General features: G+C 47.3%; 1 protein-coding gene and 1 non-coding gene across 2 annotated transcripts in view; one reads left to right on the top strand and one right to left on the bottom strand.

Moving 5' to 3' along the window:
- The window catches only part of ABCC1 (ATP binding cassette subfamily C member 1 (ABCC1 blood group)), a 130,183-nt gene that overhangs the window by 98,216 nt on the left and 8,977 nt on the right, over positions 1 to 22,990 (bottom strand). The window lies entirely within an intron of this gene.
- Positions 6,626 to 6,698, top strand: TRNAW-CCA (transfer RNA tryptophan (anticodon CCA)). The gene has a single exon. It is a non-coding gene; the product is annotated as a tRNA-Trp (tRNA).

Here is a 22,990-nt window from a genome sequence, read left to right as displayed (position 1 = left end):
CTTTTCTTCTCAGGACACCTTCGTCATCCATTTATGTCCCTCTCCCTCCAGTGCTGACATTCGAGGATCTGGGGAATAAGTACAAGTCTGCTTGGCCCACAAGCTTTGGAAGTTCATACAGTTTCTACTGTGTGGTGTCAGGTCGCACCCTTCTCCCTCAGAGGAATAATGACAAGCAGCACATTCTGAGCACGGATGGGCCAGGCACATCACTCAGCCCTCAGAAGAGGCACTGCTGTTATCCCCATTTCACGGATGAGGAAATCAAGGCACCAGGAGATAAGGCATCTTCCCAAAGGCCATGCTGCAGTGGGTTTATGTTGTCCACGCCCCACACACATTTTCCCTTCTCTGGCAACAGCCGCTGGCTCTTGTTCGTAAGCAAATCCTCTCCTCAGCCACATGCTTGGGGCAAAGCTCCAGGGGTAGGTCCTCTTTAGTATCAGCCAGTCAGCAGAGTCCTTTACCCACGTGCTAGTGATTAGCTCCAGAATGGGCACTTGATCCCAGTCAATCCAATCACTACAAGGACACATACTCTCTTGTCCCCAGTGACACGGAGTGAGGATGTGGGGTTGACAGGTGTCTCAGCCATTCATAAGGGAAGCACCAAGAGTTGGGAGTGGAGAGGAAGGGGTGGCACCACCAGGGCAAGTGTGAGAATGAAGCTGACATCGTGAAAGGCAGAGATGAAAGAAACTGATGCTTGGTGTTTTGTGGGCTGCTGGATCAAGCTTCACCTGCAGCCCACCCTCCCACTGGACTTTTCCAATAAATTCACTTTTACACAAGTTTGAAATAAATTTGCTCTCACTTACAATACAAAGCACCCTAGTAATACAAGTTCTGATCCACTACGTCAACTTTTTATACAACAACATGATTCAGAACTTGACACGAGTGAATTTAGGGATACAACATTACTAGAAGCATACTGCTGGATAGGTCACTGTTCTTCTCTGAGGCTCAAAAAGCCCACTGGCAAAATGGAGCTACTACCTTCTCCTCCACAGGAGATCCTAAAAGCCCTAATAAATGTTGATTATGACTATTATTTATAACTGCCTCAGTTGACATTTGGAACCCACTTCTCTTCCTATTCTCTTTCCCAATCACTCCTCCTCCCCTCCCCAAAAGACTATCTGTCTCCTTGTCCCTTTTCTTACAGGTCCAATTTCCTTCTCTGTTCGCTGTGTGACCTTAGACAAGTTATTTAACCTCTTTGAGCCTTACCTATGACTAACGGCTAATACCTATCTCCTAAAGCTATTCTGCAGTTTAAATAAAATTACATACATACAGCTCAGTGTCATATCTTAACGCTCAATAAAGGACTATTGTCACTAATCTTTTTTTTTTTTTTTTTGGTCACTAATCTTAATTCTTACATCAGTAATAAAAATAAATGAAGTTTATAGCATTATACTCTTAATACGACAATCTTATATTGTTATCGATAATAACAACACCTAGCTTTAACTGAGCACTAACTGTATGCCAGGTATTGCTTCCATGCACTTTATGTGAATTAACTCAATCTTCATGATCACCCAGAAAGGAGGTTCTGTTTTGATCCCCATTTGGTAGATGAGGAAATTGAGACACAGAGAAGTCAAATAATTTGCCTAAGATCACACAGCCTGTAAGGGATGAGGCTGGGGCTCAAACCTAGGAAGCCTGACTACTGAGCCACCCCACCCCTGACGCCAACTCCTAGTGATGGGCAATATAAGAATTCTAACAGAGCTTTCTGGAGCACATGCCTTTCTGGAGCAGATACCCACAGGGAATCTGGGCCAAGAGGAAGATGTGAATCCCCAAAACACCACCAAATTCAGAACCAATTACCTGTATTAGTTTCCTACAGCTGCTGTTACAAATTACCATAGATTTCGTGGTTTAAAATGACACAGACTTTTTCTTATCATATAGTTTCAGAGGTCAGAAATCTGAAATGGGTCTGCCTGGGCTAAAATCAAGGTGCTTGCAGGGCTGCAATCCTTCTGGAGAGGAGCACCCAGGTACCAGGTGTCCCCTAGGCCAGAGCCTAAGGTCTCTGCAGGGCTGCCCCTACAGCCCCGGCCTGTCGACACAGCTTCACTTGGCTGGGGCCTGTGGAGACAATGGAAACGGTCCTGCCTGGACCCAGCTGGCCAACCTCGGGACAGGAGGGAAGCTGCAGAGAGGATGATAGGGGAGGCGATTATGAACTTGAACTGCCGCTCAGCATCACCAGCATCCGTGAGCAGAGTTGCTCTGACACTATTGAGTAATGAGGGCCTACTAGTACCAGGCTGTTCCCCCGGGGCCTGAACATCCCTTTTCGCATTCAACTGTCTCAATAACTTACAACCATCAGGTTTCTAAGGCTCAGTGGACAATTTTTTTTAATCAATTTATTTATTTGTTTGTTTGTTTGTTTATTTTTGGCTGCATTGGGTCTTCATTGCTGCACACAGGCTTTCTCTAGTTGCAGCGAGCAGGGGCTACTCTTCCTTGCGGTGCACAGACTTCTCTATGGTGGCTTCTCTTGTTGTGGAGCACAGGCTCTAGGCGCACAGGCTTCAGTAGTTGTGGCTCACGGGCTCAGTAGTTGTGGCTCGCGGGCCCTAGAGCGCAGGCTCAGTAGTTGTGGTGCACGGGCTTAGTTGCTCTGCGGCATGTGGGATTTTCCTGAACCAGAGCTTGAACCATGTCCCCTGCATTGGCAGGCGGATTCTTAACCACTGCATCACCAGGGAAGTTCAATGGACAACTGTTAGTCATGAGATTCCTATGTGCCAATACCATTCGGAGGTAAATAAGGTTTCCATTCTCAGTTTAATTCTATCACAAGAGGTAGATACTAAACAAACAACTCTATGTATGTCTAGGCAACAAATGACCTGACGAAGAATCAAGGGAACAGAGGATCATGGTGGGCACTGGGTGCTACTTTTATATCAGGTGGACAGGAAAGTCCTCTGAGCCAAGATGTCCTCTAAGCGAAGATGTGAAGCAAATGAAGAAATGTGTGCTACCTTCTACTATCTATGGAAAGTGAAAGAGTCAGTAAGGTTCTTAGTATCATGTGCCAGGACTGATCTAAGGGCTTTACATCACAAACAACTCCAGGAGGCAGGGCTATAACTAAATCCATTTTACAGATACAGAAACTGAGGCCGGGTCACACAGCCTGTAAGCAGTATGGACAGCCAAGAATTTGAATCCCAGCACAGATGCCTCTATATACGTAGCAAATGTATTGTCTGCAATATTTTATCATATGCATGTACTACTGTTCCCACTTAAAATTAGTATAAAAGAGTATATAGATGTTTGCCTAGGCAGGGAAATTTTCTTAGCAGGGGACAAGAACAACAAAAGCTAACATTTTTGTTAACATGAAGAGTGATTATCTCCAGGGGGTAGGGCTGAAGCTGGTGAGAGGAAGGCGACTACTAGTTTTTGTTTTATTATCTTTTGTACTGTTTGAATTTTTTTACTCCACATGTATTACCTCTAAAAAATAACAAAAACAAAACTAGTTCACACTTTAAATAAATAAATAGCAGCAGCAGGAGTTTAAGAGTAGAAATTTCTAAATGCTGGGCTAGGAATAAAGAGAGAGCACATATTTATTGGGTGCCTATCATAAAAGCACAGTGGCCACACCGGGCCCCATGCTAAGTGTTTTCCAAGCGTGAGTCCATTTAAACCTCCCAACAGTCCTACAAAGTTGGGAATGTGAAAACTCCCCCTTTTCAGGTGAGGACTCTGAGGCCCAGGGAGTTCACAGAACTGGTTCAGGCTCACAGAGCCAGGAAGAGTCAGGCAACACGGGGATTTGAACCCATAGAGAGTCTGTCTGACACTTGAGTTCTTAATTCCCGGGCTCCACCACCCGTCAGCCAGGTGCTTGGAGCGCTAAGCGTTTTGCGAGGCCAGTGGCCCCACCGTCCCGCCAGAGGCAGCTTGCAAGGCAACGCTGTCCTCAGGCCTTGGGGATTCCAAGCTCATGGGCACAGAATGGAGAAGCAAAGTGCTGACTCAGACACAGAATCTTCTACAACTCCCCCTACCCATCCACCCAATGTGAGCAATGCAGGATGATGGTTAAGAACGATGGTTCAAGGTCTGGGTCCTAATCTCCTCCGGGTCACAGATACGTGCCCCAAAACAAGGATTCTCAAGCTCAGCACCACTTACATTTGGGGCCAGAACATTCTTTGAGGGGCTGGCCTGTGCACTGTAGGACGTTGAGCAGCATCCCTGACCTCCACCCAATAGATACCAATAGCACACATCAGGTTGAATCCTCACAAACCACCTTAGGAGGCAGGTACTATACTTAAACCCATTTTACAGTTTTCTTACAGAGTAAGAAACTGAGGTCACATAACCTTCAAGTGACATACACAGCCAGTTGTGACAGTTAAAATGTCTCCAGAGACTGCTAAATGTGCCCCTGGGGGGCAAAACTGCCCCCACTACCCTAATGCAGTGGCCTTGCCAGGCCCTGGTTTCTTCATCTGTGAAATGAGACTAATTCCAGGACCCACCTATTGTAGAGTGATCGGGAGGGTTAAATGAGATGATCCAAAAGGTTCCAGTTTCAGTTCCTGGCCAAGAGACTAATCAACAAACACAGGTGCAAGCTTTCATTCATTCATTCATTCATTCCATCATGCAATGAGTATGTATTGAGTGCCTACTCCATGCCAAGCTCTGGGCTAATCATGGGGATATGGGAACAAAGCAGGTGCAGACCCTGCCCTCTTAAGACTCACAGTCCATTAAAGACATAAGGTCACAAATCAAAACCTAGTTACAAAGGACAACACTTGCTATGAAGGGGAAGAGCGATGGGACAGAAAGTATCAGGTGAGGATCTGAGAGGATCAGAAGCAGCCAGAGGTCGGAGGAAACGTGTCCAAGGCAGGCGGAAGGGACCCAGGAGCCTGTCCACATTTTCAGAAATGGAGAAGTAAGAGAGGGAGGGAGAGAAAGGATAAAGGGGATAAAAGGAATACAAACAACAGCAATAGCCACAAAAGAGTGGGGACCCTGGAACCGCTGGGCCTGGGTTTGAATCTAGTCGCTGCTGCTCACTTGGCTCCGGACCTTCAGAAAATTAGCTCCTCTCTCCCACCCTGACCGCTCATCTGCAAAAACAGGATTAAGAATGGCACCAATACTCGGACTGCGGGGGTGAGCGCCCCAGCTTGGCGGCAGGGGCTGGGATTGGGAGGGTAGAAGGTGCAAACCCAGGGGGCTGAAACTCAGACTAACAATCACAGCAATAAGACGGCAGCTCTTACCGAGCCCTGACTGTAACGACAGGCGCCGTGTTCTGGGTTCAGTGTGCATCGTTCCATTTCATCATCATCACCACCCTATGAGGTAGCTTCTGTCTTATTCCCACTTTACAGGGAGGGACACAGAGGCAACTGGAGGTGAGAAGATTTGTCGTAAGGTACCCGGGCAGCACCTGGCAGAGCCTGGATTCACACCCAGAGAGGCTGGTTCCAGAGCCAGGGCCAACACCCCCAGCAAAGGAAAGAAGGAGCTTTGCAGGACACAGCCAACGACTGGGCCCACCGTGGAGGGGCAGGGGCGGACATGGAGGCAACAGGCCATCTATAAAGTCCATATGCAGAACCATCCCGGGTGCGAGATTCCTGGCAAAGGGGCAGCTCTGGAGCAAAGGGAAGCCGAGAAAAAGAATGCTGGGAGGCCCAAGTTAGGTCAGGGGACCTGCTGGGCTTCTGGACATTAATCCTGTTTACAGAGGCGGCAGGGGGCCTCCACTGCCCCGCACAGTCCTGGAAGAGATCTGGGAGAGGCCTGAGGCCACAGCCCCCACACAGCGGTGGAGAAGGCAGTGGTGCCAGTATCACGCTGCGGGCAGAGCCGTGGCCCTCCTTCCCCCTCTGACTCACCAGAGCTAAGAATAAAGCCCAGAAACCTGGGGGGAGGGGCGGGGCAGCATCCAGGTCTTACCCCCAGCGCCCGGGAAGGCCCTGGCCATGCCCAGGCAAGAGTCCCAAATCCTCACCGAACCCTCCTGCCCAAGTTGCAGATTTGGATACTTTGGCGAGACAGGGACAGGAGTGACACGCAAAAGTCTGCCTGAACAGGACTTCGAGCGCCAAGAAGAAAGCAGCCACGGCTGCCCATCATAGGTGTTTTGAATGTCAGCAGCAGGCAGTCTGCTCCGACCTGCCTTGACCCCAGCCCGCCCAGTGAGCACATGGGCAAATTACACACTTGTCCTTGCACTCTCCATCCAGCCCTGACCCCTCTGCCGACTCCTCTCCTCTTATCGGACTCTGGAGCTTCACCAAATCCTCCATTTGGTCACGTTCCAGGGACCTGTCAGGGGTCAGGCATGTGCCAGGCATGTCTGGGGACACAGCAGTAAACAGGAGGGATAGCATCTATCCATCCACTGAGCACCCTTGTAGGTGCTGAGGACCCAGCAGTGAACAGCAGGACAAAGGGCTGCCCTCCTGGATCTGACAGTCTAGTCTGATGAGAGAAGACAGAGAGTCAACTAGAGGAAATATATATACACGCAAACTACGTATTATATAAAATATAGTGTGTGTGAGTGATGATTAAAAGGACTCAGAGAGGGGGGACTTCCCTGGTGGTCCAGTGGTTAAGACTCCACGCTCCCAATGCAGGGGGCCCAGGTTCGATCCCTGGTCAGGGAACTAGATCCCACATGCCGCAACTAAGAGTTGGCATACCACAACTAAGGAGCCCACATGCTGCAACTACAACCTGGCACAACCAAATAAATAAATAAATATTTTTTTAAAATAGAAGGATGAGATAATAAAATTAAACAGAATTTATTTTAAAGAATAATAAAAGGACTCAGAGAGGGAATTCCCTGGCCGTCCAGCGGTTAGGACTCTGCGCACCCACTGCAGAGGGTGCAGGTTCGATCTCTGGTCTGGGAACTAAGATCCTGCAAGTTGAGCAAGTAGTGCAGGCAAGAAACAAAACAAAACAAAACAAAAAAACAACAACAAAAGGACTCAGAGAAGGGGGAAGGCCTTGCTGAGAAGGCATATGTGTGTAAAAGCTTGAAAGAAACAAGTAAGTAAGCCGACTGGCCATTTGGGAAAAGAATCTGGGAGAAGAGCGCTCCAAGCAGAGGAAACAGCCAGTGCAAAGGCCCTGACGTGGGAACACGTCTGGCGTTTGGGAGCAATAATAGAGAGGCCAATATGATTCAAGAAAAATGGGAGAGGCAGTCAGGGAGGAAGGTGGGAGCTGGGGAAGGACAGACTGTGCAGGACTCACAGGCCATTGTCGGGATTCTGACTTTCACTCTGAATGGCATGGAGACTGTGGATCTGACATGTCATCATCTGCTTTATGTTTTCAGATAGTGGTTCTCAACCAGAGGCAAGTTTTCCCCCAGGGGACATCTGACAAGGTCTGGAGACATTTTTGGTGTCACTCTTGGAGTGCGGCTGCGGGGTATGCTATGAGCATTTCACAGGTAGGGGCCGAGGCTGCTGCTAAACGTCCGCAATGCACGGCACAGCTGCCCATTGGAGGATGACTCGGCCCCAAGTGTCAATAATGCTGAGGCTGAGAAACCCCGTTTTAAGAGAATCCCTGCCCTTACCAAGGTTAGGGGCCCTATTCCCCAAACACACCCCTAATCAGGCAGATGGAGTTTCAGCTCCTCACCATGTGACACTGGGCAAGCCACTAAGCCTCAGTTTCCACACCTGTAAAGTGGAAATACTAATGAGATGATGCAAACATGCACTCAATTAACCATGAGCCAGAGTCCACAGTAGGTGGTCAACAAATGTCACTGCCAGATCCACCTCTTGTTATGTCCCTTCCACATTTCCAGCCTCACCAAATGATTCTTTCACCCAACAGAGATGTTCTGAGCCCTTACAATGTGCCAGGAACTGTGCTGGCCAGAGCCCCCCAAAATGTCCACATCCCAATCCCCAGAATGAGTGGGTGTTTTGCCTTACATGACAAAAAGGGACTTTGCAGATGTAATTAAGTTGAGGATCTTGAGATGGGAGAGGATCCTGATTATCCAGGTGGGCCCCATGGACCCACAAGGGAATTACAAGGGAAAAGAGGGGGGGTGTCAGACAAGGAGATGTGATGACCAAAGAAGAGGGGTCAAAGTGAGGCGGTGCCACGACTCAAGGAACGTGGTTGGCCTCTAGAAGCTAGAAAAGGCAAGGAAATGGACTCTCCCCAAGAGCCTCCAGAAGGAACACAGCACCGCACCCTGGCCTTCTGACCTCCTGAACTAGAAGAGAATAAATCTGTGTTGCTTTAAGCCAGAAGTTTACAGTGATTTGTTACAGCAGCCATGGGAAACTCATACAGCACAGAGCCCGCAGGGCACAAGGACCAGCGGTGCCCCCCAGCGAGCAGACACTCCTGCAGGCCTCCATGCGCTCGGGCAGGCTCTGGTCCCCACCTCATCCTGACCTGGTCCAGCTCTGAATCGAACTCGGCCTCCACAGCACATGCTCCCTGACGCCCTGGGTTCTGCTGGCCCGGGGGGGCACTTCTGACATCTTCCTGAAGGACGGGCTGGCTCATCCTTGCGTCCCCCTACAGGGGAGCTGCTTAGGAAACACTTTTGTATGATTTGGGGAGCAGGGAATGATGGAAAATATTAATCCATCTTTAAATTTCACTTTAACAGGCAACGCATGACTCAAATTTAACTACGTATATGTTATGTACATATGTGTGTAAAATACAAGGGCAAACAGTAGAAAGTTACTCAGTCTCCCTCTTCCCCATAAGCCCATCCCCTCTGCACAGTCCCTACTGCCGGCCACTTGGGTGGCGGCCAAGCTTTTGCTATTCCAAACAATGACACAATGAATTCCCTTAGAAATTACTCCTTAAGCTAAAGAAAACACGGACAGCCTGACCCGAAGACCAACAGGGCTTCACTTAATCGCTCGTAAGCCACGCGGGCGGAAAACAAGGTGGCCCAGGTTAACTGTGATAACCTGGAGATACACAATGAGAGTCACCAAACTAAAGATAAACGCTGACCCAGGGATTCCTGTGGGAATGTAGTCCTTAAAACAGGACGAAATACACCCGAAGGAAATGCAATCACTCACCAAGAGATATCCGTACCCCATGTTCACTGCAGCATTATTCACAACAGCCAAGATGTGGACACAAGCTAAGTGCCCATCAATGGATGAAAGGGTAAAGAAACTGTGATACACACACACACATACATATACACAGTGAACTATTATTCAACCATAAATGAAGGAAATCTTGCCATTTGTGACAACACAGATAAACCTTGAGGGCATCATGCTGAGTGAAATGTCAGACACAGAGAGACAAAATAGTGTTATGTTCTCACTCACATGTGGAATCCAAAAAAGCCGAACTCAACTAGAGAGAATGGTGGCTGCCAGGGGCTGGGGGTGGGGGAAGTGGGGAGATGCTGGTCAAAGGGTACAAACTCCCAATTGTAAGATGAGATACTGTATTGTGTGCTTGAAAATGGTTAAGAGAGTAGGTCTTAACAATTATCACCACAAAATGAAAACAAAGAAAGTAATTAATGTGAGGGGATGGAGGTGGTAACTAACCATACTGTAGTAATCATTTCACAATATACATGGGTATTAAATGCTTTACAGCCTAAACTTACATATGTTGTACGTCAATAATATCTCAATAAACCTGGGGGGGAAATCAGTAAATAAAGTAGTATGTAATTCCTGGAGGTATATATAGCTCTATAAATATTATAATATTATTATATAATGTTTAATTTTTAACAAAATAAGAGAAAACACCGACACCTTCAGTGTCCAACACAGTAACTCCCAGCTTCCTGGGGCTATTAGGCCCTTAAGATGAGGCTAGTCCAAATTGAGATGTGCTTAAAAAACACACACACACCGGATTTAAAAGACTTAGGATGAAAAAAAAGAATACAAAATATCTCATTAATTACATGTTGAAATGATAATATTTTGCATACATTGGGTTAAATAAAATATATTATTACAATCATTTCACCTGTTTTTTTTAAATGTGGCTACCAGACAATTAACATCCTATATGTGGCCTGCGTTATATTTCTATTGGGCAGTGCTCAGCTAGCCACTGAAAGGTAGAGAGATCATCAAGGAAATGAGAGCGTATGGGTTTACTGGAATAAGACATAGCCATGATTTTAGGGTTTTTTTTGGCCCTGCAGCGTGGCTTGCGGGATCTTAGTTCTCCCACCAGGCCTCAAACCCAGGCTCCGGCAGTGAGAGTGTGGAGTCCTAACCACTGCACCGCCAGGGAAGTCCCTAGCCACGGCCTTTTGATAAATAAGAAATCCTTTTGAATCCTAACCTGAAATAATAAAACAAAAAAGTGACGCACCGCTAGAAGGTACGTGACTGCTTCGATTCATCCCACACCTGATAAATGTTTATTCCATCCCAGTCTCCTAACAGGCGGCCTGATCTTCCTCCAGTCCATCCTCCACACAGTAGCCAAGGGGAGAGCTTCAACCTGCAACCCCGATCCCATCACACTCTGCAGCCTCTGAGTCTAGCCCTGGCTTGCTGTTCTTGGACCACCCTATGCCTCAGGGTTTTACACGGCCAGTTCCTTCGGCCCTGACTTCAACTCAGAGGTATCCTTCCATTCTCAGCTGAAACATCCCTTCCTCACGGGGTCCTGCCCAACCCCCAAGCCCTGCTCAAACAAATCCCTCATTTAACCACCTCATGGAACTCTGTGTGCTTCCTTCGGGCACTCACCACACTCTGTCACTACACGTTTCTTTCAGATATTATTTATTTGTCGATGTCATATATTACCTTATTTAATACTTTATATTACATTTGTCATGGAATATGCAATATAGTATATATTATGTATAATATATGACTAAGATGAACCATATGAATTGCCATTTGTGCAGGACAAGGGTTGGCAAACTACAACACATGTGCCAAATCTGCCCCGCTGCCTGCTTCTGTACAGCCCCCAAACTAGGAATGGATTCCACATTTTTTTTAATTTAAAATGTAAAAAATAACAATTGGCCTCTGCCAACGGCGTGGCTCAATTTTGCCTCTTGGCCTGCAAAGCCTAAAATATTTACAACTTGGTCCTTTACAGAAGAAGTTTGCCAACCCTGGATATAGGTCAAGAATCACTGAATGCCAGCAATTTCCAACGCTGCTAATTTTATACATTATTTCTTCTGCATCCCGCTCTCCCCCCAAAGGCGTCGTGGTGACGGATGTACAGCTCTGTGACTACACTAGAAGCTGCCGAATTGTACATTTTGAATGGGCAAATGACCTGGCATGTGAATTCTATCTCAATAAAGCTATTTTAAAAAGATGAATAAGACCCAGCGTCATTTTAATTCCATGAAGTTTTCACCTTATATATGCTGTCCTTAGAACCTAACACTCTTCAAAAAAATTAGTAAATATACAAAGACCCCCCACTTCATCACCTCAGGAAGAGGATACATCTAGACGGGACTTGTTTGCACTTGTTTAAAAAAAAGAATTGGGCTTCCCTGGTGGCGCAGTGGTTGACAGTCCGCCTGCCGATGCAGGGCACACGGGTTCGTGCCCCGGTCTGGGAAGATCCCACATACCGCGGGGCAGCTGGGCCCGTGAGCCATGGCCGCTGAGCCTGCGTGTCCAGAGCCTGTGCTCCGCAATGGGAGAGGCCACAGCGGTGAGAGGCCCGCATACCGCCAAAAAAAAAAAAAAAAAAAAAAAAGAATTAATGCAATGTCTTTTCCCATTGTTATCTTGCTTATAACTAGATTTTACCTGTTCCCCTAACCTAGGTTTCTCACCTTCACACTAGTGACATTTGGGGCCATGTAATTCTCTGCTGTGGGGCTGCCCTGTGCAATGTGGGATGTCTGGCAGCATCCCTGGTCTCTACCCACTAGAAGCCAGTAGCATCCTCTGCCCCGCCCCCAGTCATGACAATAAAAATGTCTCTAGATCTTGTCAATGTCCCCTAGAGGCTAAACTGCCCCAGTTTTGATCCACTGGCTTAACAGCTTTTCCATCTGGCCCCACTCCTGCCAACACCTAGTGACTCTCAAGACCCACCCACCTGCCATCCATTCATTTAACACATTTCCTAAGCCCCACTTTGTAATAGGGGTGAACCAGAAACATCCACATCCTATCCTGCCCTCAAGGAGCTTAGAACTTTGTCCAGAAGGTAGGACGGGTACATAAATGGCTAAAGGATTTTGAAAGCACTAAGTGTCATCGAAGACATACACATAAATGGCAAGACACTTCCAGAAAAGAGAGAAGGGTTAATTCACAAAGCGAATGGGAAGAAAACTCAGCTTCCTCATCCACACGGCAAGGACAATAATACCTGCTTTTCAGAGTCATCATGAAGAGTGAATCCACACATCACATTATTTCATCTTCGCCCCCAACCCTTTGAAGTGGGTACTATTGTTCCCATTTTGCAGAGGAACCAACCAAGGCACAGAGAGGTAAAGGAACTTGCCCAAGGTGGCACAGCCTTGTGGCCAAAGCAGACTTCAACGCAGGCAGGCTGGTTCACTGCTACAGGTCCTGCCTCCCTGAGAAAATACACATGTGACAACAGACGGGTACCCGGTGACCACTCTATTAGTGGAAGTTATTGTCATTGTTGAGAGAACTTGAGAACTCAGCAGTCTTCTTGAAGTAGGTAAAATCTAAGGGGAGGGGGCCCAGATTTGCCAATATGGAGACAGGAGGGAACGGTGTTCTAAGACGGGGGCATGGCAGGATGGAAGGCAGCTGCTGGACAAGCTTAGGGCATGTGAGTGGAACAAAGAAGTGGAACGAAGTGCCAGGAGGGGACTGGGTGACAGACAGGGCTGGGAGGACAGGCCAGGGCCTGAACAAACTAAGCAAAGCAAAGGGGAGGTTCACTTAGGCTTCCCACCAAGAAAGTGCTGCATCACCTATACGCTGCAAAAGCTCCAAGGAATTGTGAAACCGAGACAGAAAATTCCTGGCTTACTCTTTTCATTCCCTTCTCTTGAATAGGGCCAAGAACAGGAAACTGGGAAAGCCACCTCATCCTCAAAACAATCCCTTGGAGACACCCTGTCACTGTCCCCTGCCCCAGAGCCTTCCAACGCAAAGAGTGTCCCGGCTCGCCCATCTCCATGTCCCAAGGTCTCTACTCCCAACTGAAATCTGAACTCTGTGCTCCGCATCCGTGCCAAGAAGCATCACGGGCACTGTTGAAGAGGACCAGAACTCGATGGCCAAAAGCACAAGCTTTGGAGCCGAAGGCCTTGAATCCTATCACCACCGCTTCCTGGCTGTGTGGCCTTGGGGGAGTCACTCCACCTCTGACTTTGAGCCACTCATCTCTCATTGGACTAAACACTCAACGTTACAGGACTTCCCTGGCGGTCCAGTGGTTAAGACTCTGCACTTCCACTGCAGGGGGCACGGGTTCAATCCCTGGTTGGGGAACTAAGATCCCACATGCTGTGCAGCATGGCCAAAAAATAAATAACTAAACAAACAAACCAACCCAGTGTGAGGGGAGGGAGTGGCCACTGGGGGTTGAACGTGCTGCTGCTTACTTCTGCTATATTATTACTGCCACTGTTATTGTTGTTGTTGTCGTTATCATTGTTTGAGTGAGGATAACAGCTCATAAAGCCACGTGCCGGAATGCTGAAGCCTCCCCAAGGAGACTTTCTTTCATCTGTCTTGCTCCAGGCTTAGTCAAAGTCATTTGACACAGTCTGTCAGAAAAGCCTCCACTCTGGCCCACCTGAGTCCTCCTACCATGGCCACTGACCTGGAAGCACCCACAATGGCTACTGTCAAACAGGCCACTATTGTGACAACAAGGGACACTCCCATCACGGTGGAGACAGTGCCACCCCTGAGAGCCTAGACTCTGGGCCAAACAGCTGGGGTCCCATCCCAGCTCTGCTACATATGAGCTGTATTACCTTGGGCAAGTCACATAACCACCCTGGGCCTCAGTTTCCCCATCTGTAAAATGGGGATGATAACAGTCTATTAACCTCATAGGGCTGTTTTTGAGGATTAATGGAAAGTGTTTTGTCCGGGGCCTGGGACTAACGAGCACCGTGACTGTTAGCTATGATCATCGGTCTTACTGGGTCCTGTAAGGCATGGTCGTGCCCCTACTTTGGCCCATGGTACTCTCCCCCTGACCTCTGATGCTCTAGCTGTGATGGCCTCCCCACTGTCCTTCAATTTCACCCAGGTTTTTCCCCACCGTGGGGGCTCCCACCCGCTGTTCTGGCCCTGGAATACCCTTGGCCAGGCCAGCTCCTTCACATCCTTCCAGCGATGCCGGAGGAGAGAGGCCTACCTGTCTAAAGCGCCCCCCTCCCGGGTTCTTCACTAGGACCAAACCCCGTGTATTTCCTTCAGTGCCCCTATGTTTATGGGGCAGCACAGGACAGGGGTTACCAACCAGACTCGAGCCAGAGGGCCTGGGTTTGAAACCAGCTCTGCCATCTACTAGCTAGGTGACGTCACCTCTCTCTGCCTCCGTTTCCCCATCAGTCTCTGCTCCACTACTGTGGGACGGAATCATTAGGACTTACAAAGAGCTTAGCACAGTCCCCAGAGTTTTGCAAATGCCCTGCACGTCTGCACTATCAACTACTTCCCGTTTGAGTTCTAAGTGTCTCTCTTTCCCTCCTACCTGTAATCTCCCCAAAGCAGGATCATGTCCTTTATCACCTGCATACAGGAGGTGCTCATTAAAGACTTGTTCAACAAATGAAAGAAGGGGTGAATAAATCTATCTGAAGAGCAACCCAGAAACGCGCAAAGAAAAGCCAGAGACTGTCCCCGCCTGTGACCCAACAATCATAGTTATGGGCACAAGCCCAAAGGAAATAACTCAAACAGCAAGAAAAGGAACAATTTTCACATGCTGGGCCATTCTCAGTGACAACCAGGAAGCTCCCAGGCACGCAAGAGCTGAGCAAACAGTGGCAGGGGATCCTGCTGAAAATGACCCAGCTGTCACGAACCAAAGCCGGGGCCACCTCCGGCCCTGGAGAGGCCACGAACAGAGAGGGGCAGGCATTGGCCACCCAGGCTCATGCCCTCTGATGAGGGTTTTTAACCTGCATGTGAAAGCAGACCAAGAACAAGAGCTGTGATTAAGGGTTAGGGGAGGATCCCACATCACAGAAATGCTTGGTGCTGAAGGTGGAAGGGAGGTCTTGTTTTTCTGGAGAGGTTTAGGTACCCTCACAGAAAGTCCTTAAATAGCCCCAGGCACAGGCTCAACCTGTCTAATCCCTGAAACAAACCTATGAGGAGACAGGTCCTATCACTAGTCTCCATTTTACGGATGCGGAAACTGAGGCACAGAATGAAAACGCTCCCTGACCTGGGCCAAGGAGACCGTGTTACCCGGAAGACCAGAAGTCAACTGTGGCTAACTTAGGGGCCAATCGAGGGGCCTACATGGCTGTCCTGTACTTTTTCCACCTCTGCTTCCTCCCAGATCCTCAGATTTCACTTTGGACCAGAGCAGGGACTGCTGTGTAACGATGATGATGATGAAGACGATGGTAATAACAACGATGGAGAGCAACAGTAATAATAACAGCATTTCGCAGTGACAGGACTGGCACCATAACTGTATATTAACTCATTTAATTTTAGCACTCTATGAGGCAGGCGCTACCACTGTGCACACATGAGAAAACACAGGCAGAGAGAGGTAAAGTCACTTTACTGAGGTCACAGTGCTGGCAAGCAGCAGAACCAGGATCTGAGCGGAGGCTACACTGGCTCCCTGTGTTGCTATTTTCCTCTAAACATCTTCCCAACTGGCCTCCATGAGGCAGGGAGGCTGTGGTTTCACTTGTACTTAGCACTGGACCTACAGCAATAACACACAGAAGAGGGAGGGATCAGAAACTATTATCTTGGGACTTCCCTGGCGGTCCAGTGGTTAAGACTCCGCGCTTTCACTGCAGGGGACAGGGGTTCGATTCCTGGTCGGGGAACTAAGATCCCGCATGCTGCGCGGCCAAAAAGAAAATAAAACTATTATCTTATTGTATCAATTCAAAGGCCCATGTTTCGTCACGTGACATCTGTCTGCATCTCGAGATTAGTGCATCCTACAATCTCTGCTGGCCACGTTTTCATAGCCTAGCGGCCCTGAAATTGGGATGCATGTCACAACTGCCAGCCTCCTGGATTCGATGAGATGTGGTGTGCCTCTCTCAACACTCCAGCCTCTTCTCTAATCTTACTGCACCATGAAGGATGGCAAGAGGCTTTTTCCTAAGTTTGCAGAATCAAGAAGGAGAAATGAAAACTGCCCTTACTTCTTGGCCAAGCTAACCCTAGGAGAGAGGCAATCACCACCCTGCCCCACCTCTTCAGCACAGCTCCGTAACAACTCAAGTAACTTTAATGGGGGTGCGGGAGGATGAGTGTAACTGTCAAGCTACCTGACCAGGCCACCTAGGGCAAAACCGCCAGCAGCCTCATCTGATAATCTCCACCTGCCAGCTGCGTTCTTGTCTCCACAGTTCCTTCCCCAGGCCCTTGCCCAGGCCAGGTTGTTTTTGCCAAACCCAGGCAGAGAGGAGGCAATAAAACCTACTCAACAAAGGACGTACAGCCCTTTCCCAAGGGTCATGGTTTCTGCCTGGCCCCATGAGAGAAATCCTCTCTGCCAGCACAGTGTTCTTTCTGAAACACACACTCAGATAGGATCTGCCTCAGAAAAGGGTTTTTATTTCAACCACTTCTGGGTCCATGAGCTCCCTTCTCCTCAATTTCTATAAGATACTTGGGGAGCAGCAACATGCTGAATTCACATCCACATGTATACTTCTCAGGTTTGCTGGAGATCTGATTAGCTGTGGGAAGAGGCCTGAAAAGTACAAGCAGGCTGCAGATGTAAAGTGTTACCGATATACCGTCACCCGGGAGAAAACAGAATCACACAGACAGTGATACGTGACTAGCAAATCATGGCCTTGCCCAAAACATGGCAGCATGTGGACTGAGTCTGGGCAAGGGTTTCTCAATCTTCACACTCTTGACATTTGGGCCCCGATAATTCTTTGTTATTGGGGGGGCTTCCCTATGCATTGTACAATGTTAGCAGCATCCCTGGCCTCTACCCACTGGATGCCAGGAGCACCCTCCTTCCAGTTGCAACATCCAAAAATGCTTCCAGATGTTGACAAATGTCTCCTGGGGCCAAAACTGCCTGGAGGAGAGAAGCACTGATCTAGGCAGTTTGCAGAATATCCTATTTTTTCATTTAGTGGTGACATATTTAACAGCTATTAGGTAAATACAAGAATATGACCAACCTGCAACCTAATAGAAATTCAAAAGTGACATGAAACTTCCTTTGGGGATAAATTTATTTAGGTTTAAAAAAAAAAGTGAACTTATTTAAAGAAAAGTAGTAAATAAGTAGGTGGCAGACACTACTGGTTAGCTTCCTCAACAGCCTTTCCCAACTCCCTTCTCTCTCGCTGTCTCCCGCTAAAGAAGCGTAAAACCAAATGCTCACTTTCCCTGCCTCCCTACTAGCTAGAGGTTGTCATGTGATCCAGCTCCAGCCAAGGAGACACGAGCAGAAGTCTACAGCACCAGGAGAGGGGCTTTGAGGGAAGATTTTCACTCTCCTGAATAAAAAGAGATAAATGAGGCTGGTGTGCTCCTTCTCTCTCCCTACCTTGAACCTACATGTGATGGCAGCCGTTCTGGGGCTTTGAGGGAAAGACAAAGAAAATGGTGTCAGCCCTGACACCACTGGGTCACTAATCCAATGCCAGCAACCGCCAGAGGTACTAGACCTCCTGATGTGTAAAAAAGTAAATACTTTTAGGTCTAGGCCACTGGAGTTATGTTTTCTGTTCCTTAGAGCCAAATGCAATCCTAGTAGGTATGAAGTGAGATATAAATGTCAAAATCATGAAGACTACACACAAGGGACTGAGGGTGAGACAGTGGAGAAGAGGGCAGGCACTGAGGTCAAACTGGAAGCTTTGAACACTGTCTACAACCCTTGCCAGCTGTGTGAACATGGGCAAGTTTAACTGTGCCCTCAGTTTCCACATCTAAATAAGGGATCACAAGAGCACATACCCAGCATTACCATGAGCCCCAAACAAAGTATTTACAAAGAAGGCACTACTTGACATAGAATAATCCTCAATGCATGTTATTTACAAAAATAAATTCTCACCAAAGTTACCCAATAAAATAGGACTAAAGACTAAAATTGGGGACTTCGCGGGTGGTCCAGTGGTTAAGAATCCATCTTGCAATGCAGGGGATACCAGTTCGATCCCTGGTCGGGGAACTAAGATCCCACATGCAGTGGGGCAACTAAGCCCATGTGCCACAACTACTGAGCCCACATGAAGCAGCTACAGAGCCCACGTACTCTGGAGCCTGTGTGCCACAACTAGAGAGAAGCCAGAGCTCAGCAACGAAGATCCCATGCACCACAGCCAATAAATAAATAAGACTAGAATTGATTCAGTCATTAGTTCTTTGCAACACCTAGAAAGGAAGCTGCCTGTAAGGACTGTATGTAAAATACCCCTGCCTTGGTGCTAAAGACAGTAAATCAAGCAACCAAGACTTTCTGGAGGATCCAAGTCTAGAGGTCCATGTCTGTCTCCTCACGACAGCCCCCCTTCTCTCCAATCTCCACACTGGCTTCCTTGTTAAGCTGGGGCTTTTGTACATGCTTTTTCCACTGCCTAGAACACTCTTATCTTCTGCTTTTGTCTTTGTAGCAAACTACTAGTTGTACTCCAATACCCACTCTTCCTGAACCCCTAGTAATTAATCTTCAGCTGGGCACATGCCTGTCCAGAAAAGAAACTACATTTCCCGGACTCCCTTGTAGCTAGATGTGGTCACATGACTAGGTACTGGCCAGTGGGATGTGAACAGAGTGATGTGGGTGACTTCTGGGTTGCACCCTTCTGCCCCCTTCGCTCTGGCTGGAATGTGGACATGGGGTTGCACATTCCTTTTTTTTTTTTTTTTAATATTTATTTATTTTAGTTTTGGCTGTGTTGGGTCTTAGTTGCGGCATGCGGGCTCCAGAGCGCACAGGCTTAGTAGTTGTGGTGCACCGGCTTAGTTGCCCCACGACCTGTGGGATCTTAGTTCCCCGACTAGGGATCAAACCCGCATCCCCTGCACTGGAAGGCAGATTCTTAACCACTGGCCCACCAGGGAAGTCACAGCAGTACACATGCTTGGGTCAACAATGTGGGTGGCACCTGGGGACAGCAAAGCAACAAGACAGGAGGGGCTTGGGCCCCTGACACCCTCAGGGACAGAGCTGCCACACCAAACTGGGATTTTTACACCAGAGAGAATTTAGCTTCTATCTTAAGCCACTGTGTTTAGGGTCTACGCCACATACAGCCAAACCTATAATATCACGTAGGCTCAGGAAGTCTCTCCTTTCCTTCGTTGGATCAGATCAAACCCCCTACCACATCACAGAGCTCCCTTTCGTAGCACTGCACAGCTATGATTTTCCACTCATTTGTTCAATCCCCAGACAAGACTGGCACTCAAAGGTGGCGGGAGCTCTGCTCTGCACATCTTTGACTCCCGGCATCAAGTTCAGTGCAAGGATAATCAAGAGCACCCAGAGAATGTCGACTGAATGGGCCCAGGCTACGGGACCAAGGGGTGAGAGCTCTGTCTTCTGTGCACAGCTCACGGTCTTGGCACACTGACCCTCGGAGGCTCTGTCTCCTGCAAGGGGCATCTAAGAGGGTGGAAAACATGCCCCTTTGACACCCACCCAACCTTGCTTCACATCATTCCCAGATCTCCCTTACATAGAAGTTAAAAAACAAGGCTATCCAACCGCCTGGAGAGGAAACAATTATTAGCAAATTACTTAATTAGGCTCATGTTGACATTTCACCTTTGAGTAAATATGTTAGTTAAAAATGGGTCGAATCCAAGATGCACAGTTACTGAAACATAAAGAATGTTTTCAGAAAATCCCGTTCCTGCTTTTAAAAAAAAATATCTTATATTTGGGATGTGCGGAGAAAAGAGACTGAAAATTAAAATGCCAATAAGAGGTTATCTCTAGAAGAGCATCATTATGGAGGATTTTCACATTCTACTATACTGGTTCCTGTACTGTTTCATTTTATACTGGACCTCTTATAATGTCAGACAAAGAAGAGCATAAGAGAAAAGAAGTCCCCTTAAGTAACTCAATCGTGACCATCTTTACAGTAACTGAAAACCTGGAACTTCCCAAGTATGCATCTGTCAGCAGTCTCAGCTGTCACAGCCCACCTTCACTCCTGTGCCATGGATTTAAGTACTTAAGCAAGTCTTCTTAATCCTCAACTACAAAGAAAATCTGCAGAATGAATTTCCCCACCCATCAGCCCAATTTCAGAGCTGACACCCAACACCCTGGCATGCCTCATCCAGACCCGGGCACCCTGCAGACACCCCATAACAACTGGGCGAATTAGCCCAAATCCTCAGATGCTGGGGACCGGTAGTCTGCATCCCTGAAATTGCGCTGGGCTCCATCCTGATTTTGTCAAGGCCTGCGTGGGCCCAGAGGTTACAAGGAGGTGATAAACCAGAAGAGAATTGCCACACCAGAAATCCCCACTCCACTGCCCCCAACTGTCCATCACGGTCCCCTCCTGTCCAGCCTCCTGCAGCACCACAGCAAGTGCCTGCCACGCTTAGCTAAGCATCCTCTGTATCTTGCCTCTTTTCTTTCCAACTCTGTGAGATACACGGCATGATCATGATCCCCACTTTACAGATGAGGACACTGAGGCTCCCAGAGGTGAAGTGACTGGCCCAAGGTCGCACACCGGGAACTGGCAGGACCGATTTTCGCACCCAGGCCCCTGAAGCTGGCCTCGTGACCCCAGCCGTATGTGTCCCTGGCTTTCTTTGGAGCAACACCTTCTCCTCGCCCAAGTATCCCCATGCCTTCAGCTGCCAATGCTTGGCCCCACCACCACCACCCCCAACTAATATCCTCTTTGGGAATAAAGAGGGTCTGACTGAGGGGGGGGCCATTTCTCCAACCCCTCCCCACCAAATGTGCAAATGAGCTGGAAGTAGGCCAGCCCTGACCCCAGCACCAAGTGTGAAGTGGTCCACCTAGACCACAAGGATCTCAGTGGACAAAAGTAAAAGAAGGGAGAGCCCCATTACACTACAACTGCAGTTCTCAGAGCCTAAACTACCACGTGTCTTTGCTCCGCGACCCTGAGTGAGTGAAACTGTTTTTGAGGAAGAAGCCTTATCATAGGGCTCCTGGGTAATCTAAATTATAACTACCTTCCCCAGCACCCTAAAGCTCCAGCCTTCCCCTGGGCCACTGGTCTCCAGCCTTATAAAGCTGATTAGAGGGACTGCAGAAGGCACTGCCATTAATATGCACCGGTCATCTGCTATTAACAATCATAAAAACAACAACAATAATGATGGGCACCCTTAGAGAGACCCTGCTAGAATTGAGCCACCACTTTTTTAAACACAAGCCAGGCTGTAGATAGGACAAAACCTTTTCGATGATTTGAGATATTCACTCCACTCCTAAGAGTATGTTCCAAGAAAGTAAGTCAACAGGCACTACCCATGTGATATTCATTACAATGTTCTCTGTGAAAGAAAAAAAAAAAGAAGGGGGGAAACAGCAACCTAAATGTCAAACCACAGGCAATAATTATATAAATTACAGTCTACCAATACTAGGAACTACTGCTTGGACATTTAAAGGTATAATTACAAAAGTTGTGCAGGAACATGGGAAAATTCTTACAAGAATAAATGAAAATGTGGGATAGAAAATAGTGCACACTTTACAAGCGCAACCTGCAAAACCACATAAAAATCTGGACAAGAATCGGATGTCAACACACCAACAAACAACGGCCAATGGAAAAATATGTGCGACACACATGACAGACAAAGGGGCGAGATTCCCAATATACTGAGAGGCCCCGCAAATTAACAGGAAAAAGCAAACCAGAGTAAAGATGCATGAAAAGGACACTGAAAGAAAGACATGCACAGAAAAGAACATGCAAATTACCAGGGAATATGTTGTAGGATGCTCAGCTTCTAACTTCTAAGGGAAACGTGGGTGAAAAAAGATATCTTTTTTGTCCATCAAATTAACAGAATTCGGCCATGTCCAGTGCCAGGAAGGATGCAGAGAAATGGGAATTCTCAGTCCCTGTCACTAGGAATGGACTTGCTACAACTTTTCTGGAAAATAACCGGCCAATACCCATTAAAAACTAAAATTTACATAATTTTAACCCATGTACAAGAATGTTCACTGGAGCATTGTTTACAGAAACAAAAAATGGGGAATAACACAAGCAATGTTATTAGCTGGGAAATGGCTGAATTAATTATAGCAAATCTATATTATACAATTCACTAAGGAATTACTAGTGAGATTCTATGTATTGCCATGTATCATATGTTAAGCAAAAATAAAGTGATGATTATAACATAACCCATTTTATTTTTAAGCATATTATTTATGTTTATAAACATTTCCATGATTACAGAGAAAGGACAGGAAGTATAGCTTGGTTATTGATTAGAGAGAGAGTTAACGCTTTATTTAAATATCTCTATGTTGTTTTCTCACAAGGAGTATCACTTTGGGAACAAAAGAACTCTACAATGAAACTAGAAAGTTTACATGTAAAAATTAAATCCGAGTTGTATTAGCATGTATTAGCATTAGATTATGAGTAAAACTTTTACCTGTTGTTAAATTGTTGATGTAAAAACACTTTTTAAACAACAAAGACGTCAAAGAACGTTTAAAATTTAAACATATCTTTTTAAAATTAGAACAAAACCAATCATTCTCTGGACCAAATCCACTGGAACGTAAGGTTTAACTCCGCTGGGCAAAACCCTCTCATACACAG

Source organism: Delphinus delphis, chromosome 15 (genome assembly GCF_949987515.2).
Source record: "Delphinus delphis chromosome 15, mDelDel1.2, whole genome shotgun sequence".
Classification (NCBI taxonomy): Eukaryota; Metazoa; Chordata; class Mammalia; order Artiodactyla; family Delphinidae; genus Delphinus; species Delphinus delphis.
Note: the sequence above shows the minus strand (reverse complement) of the source record. Positions and strands in the feature narration are given on the sequence as shown.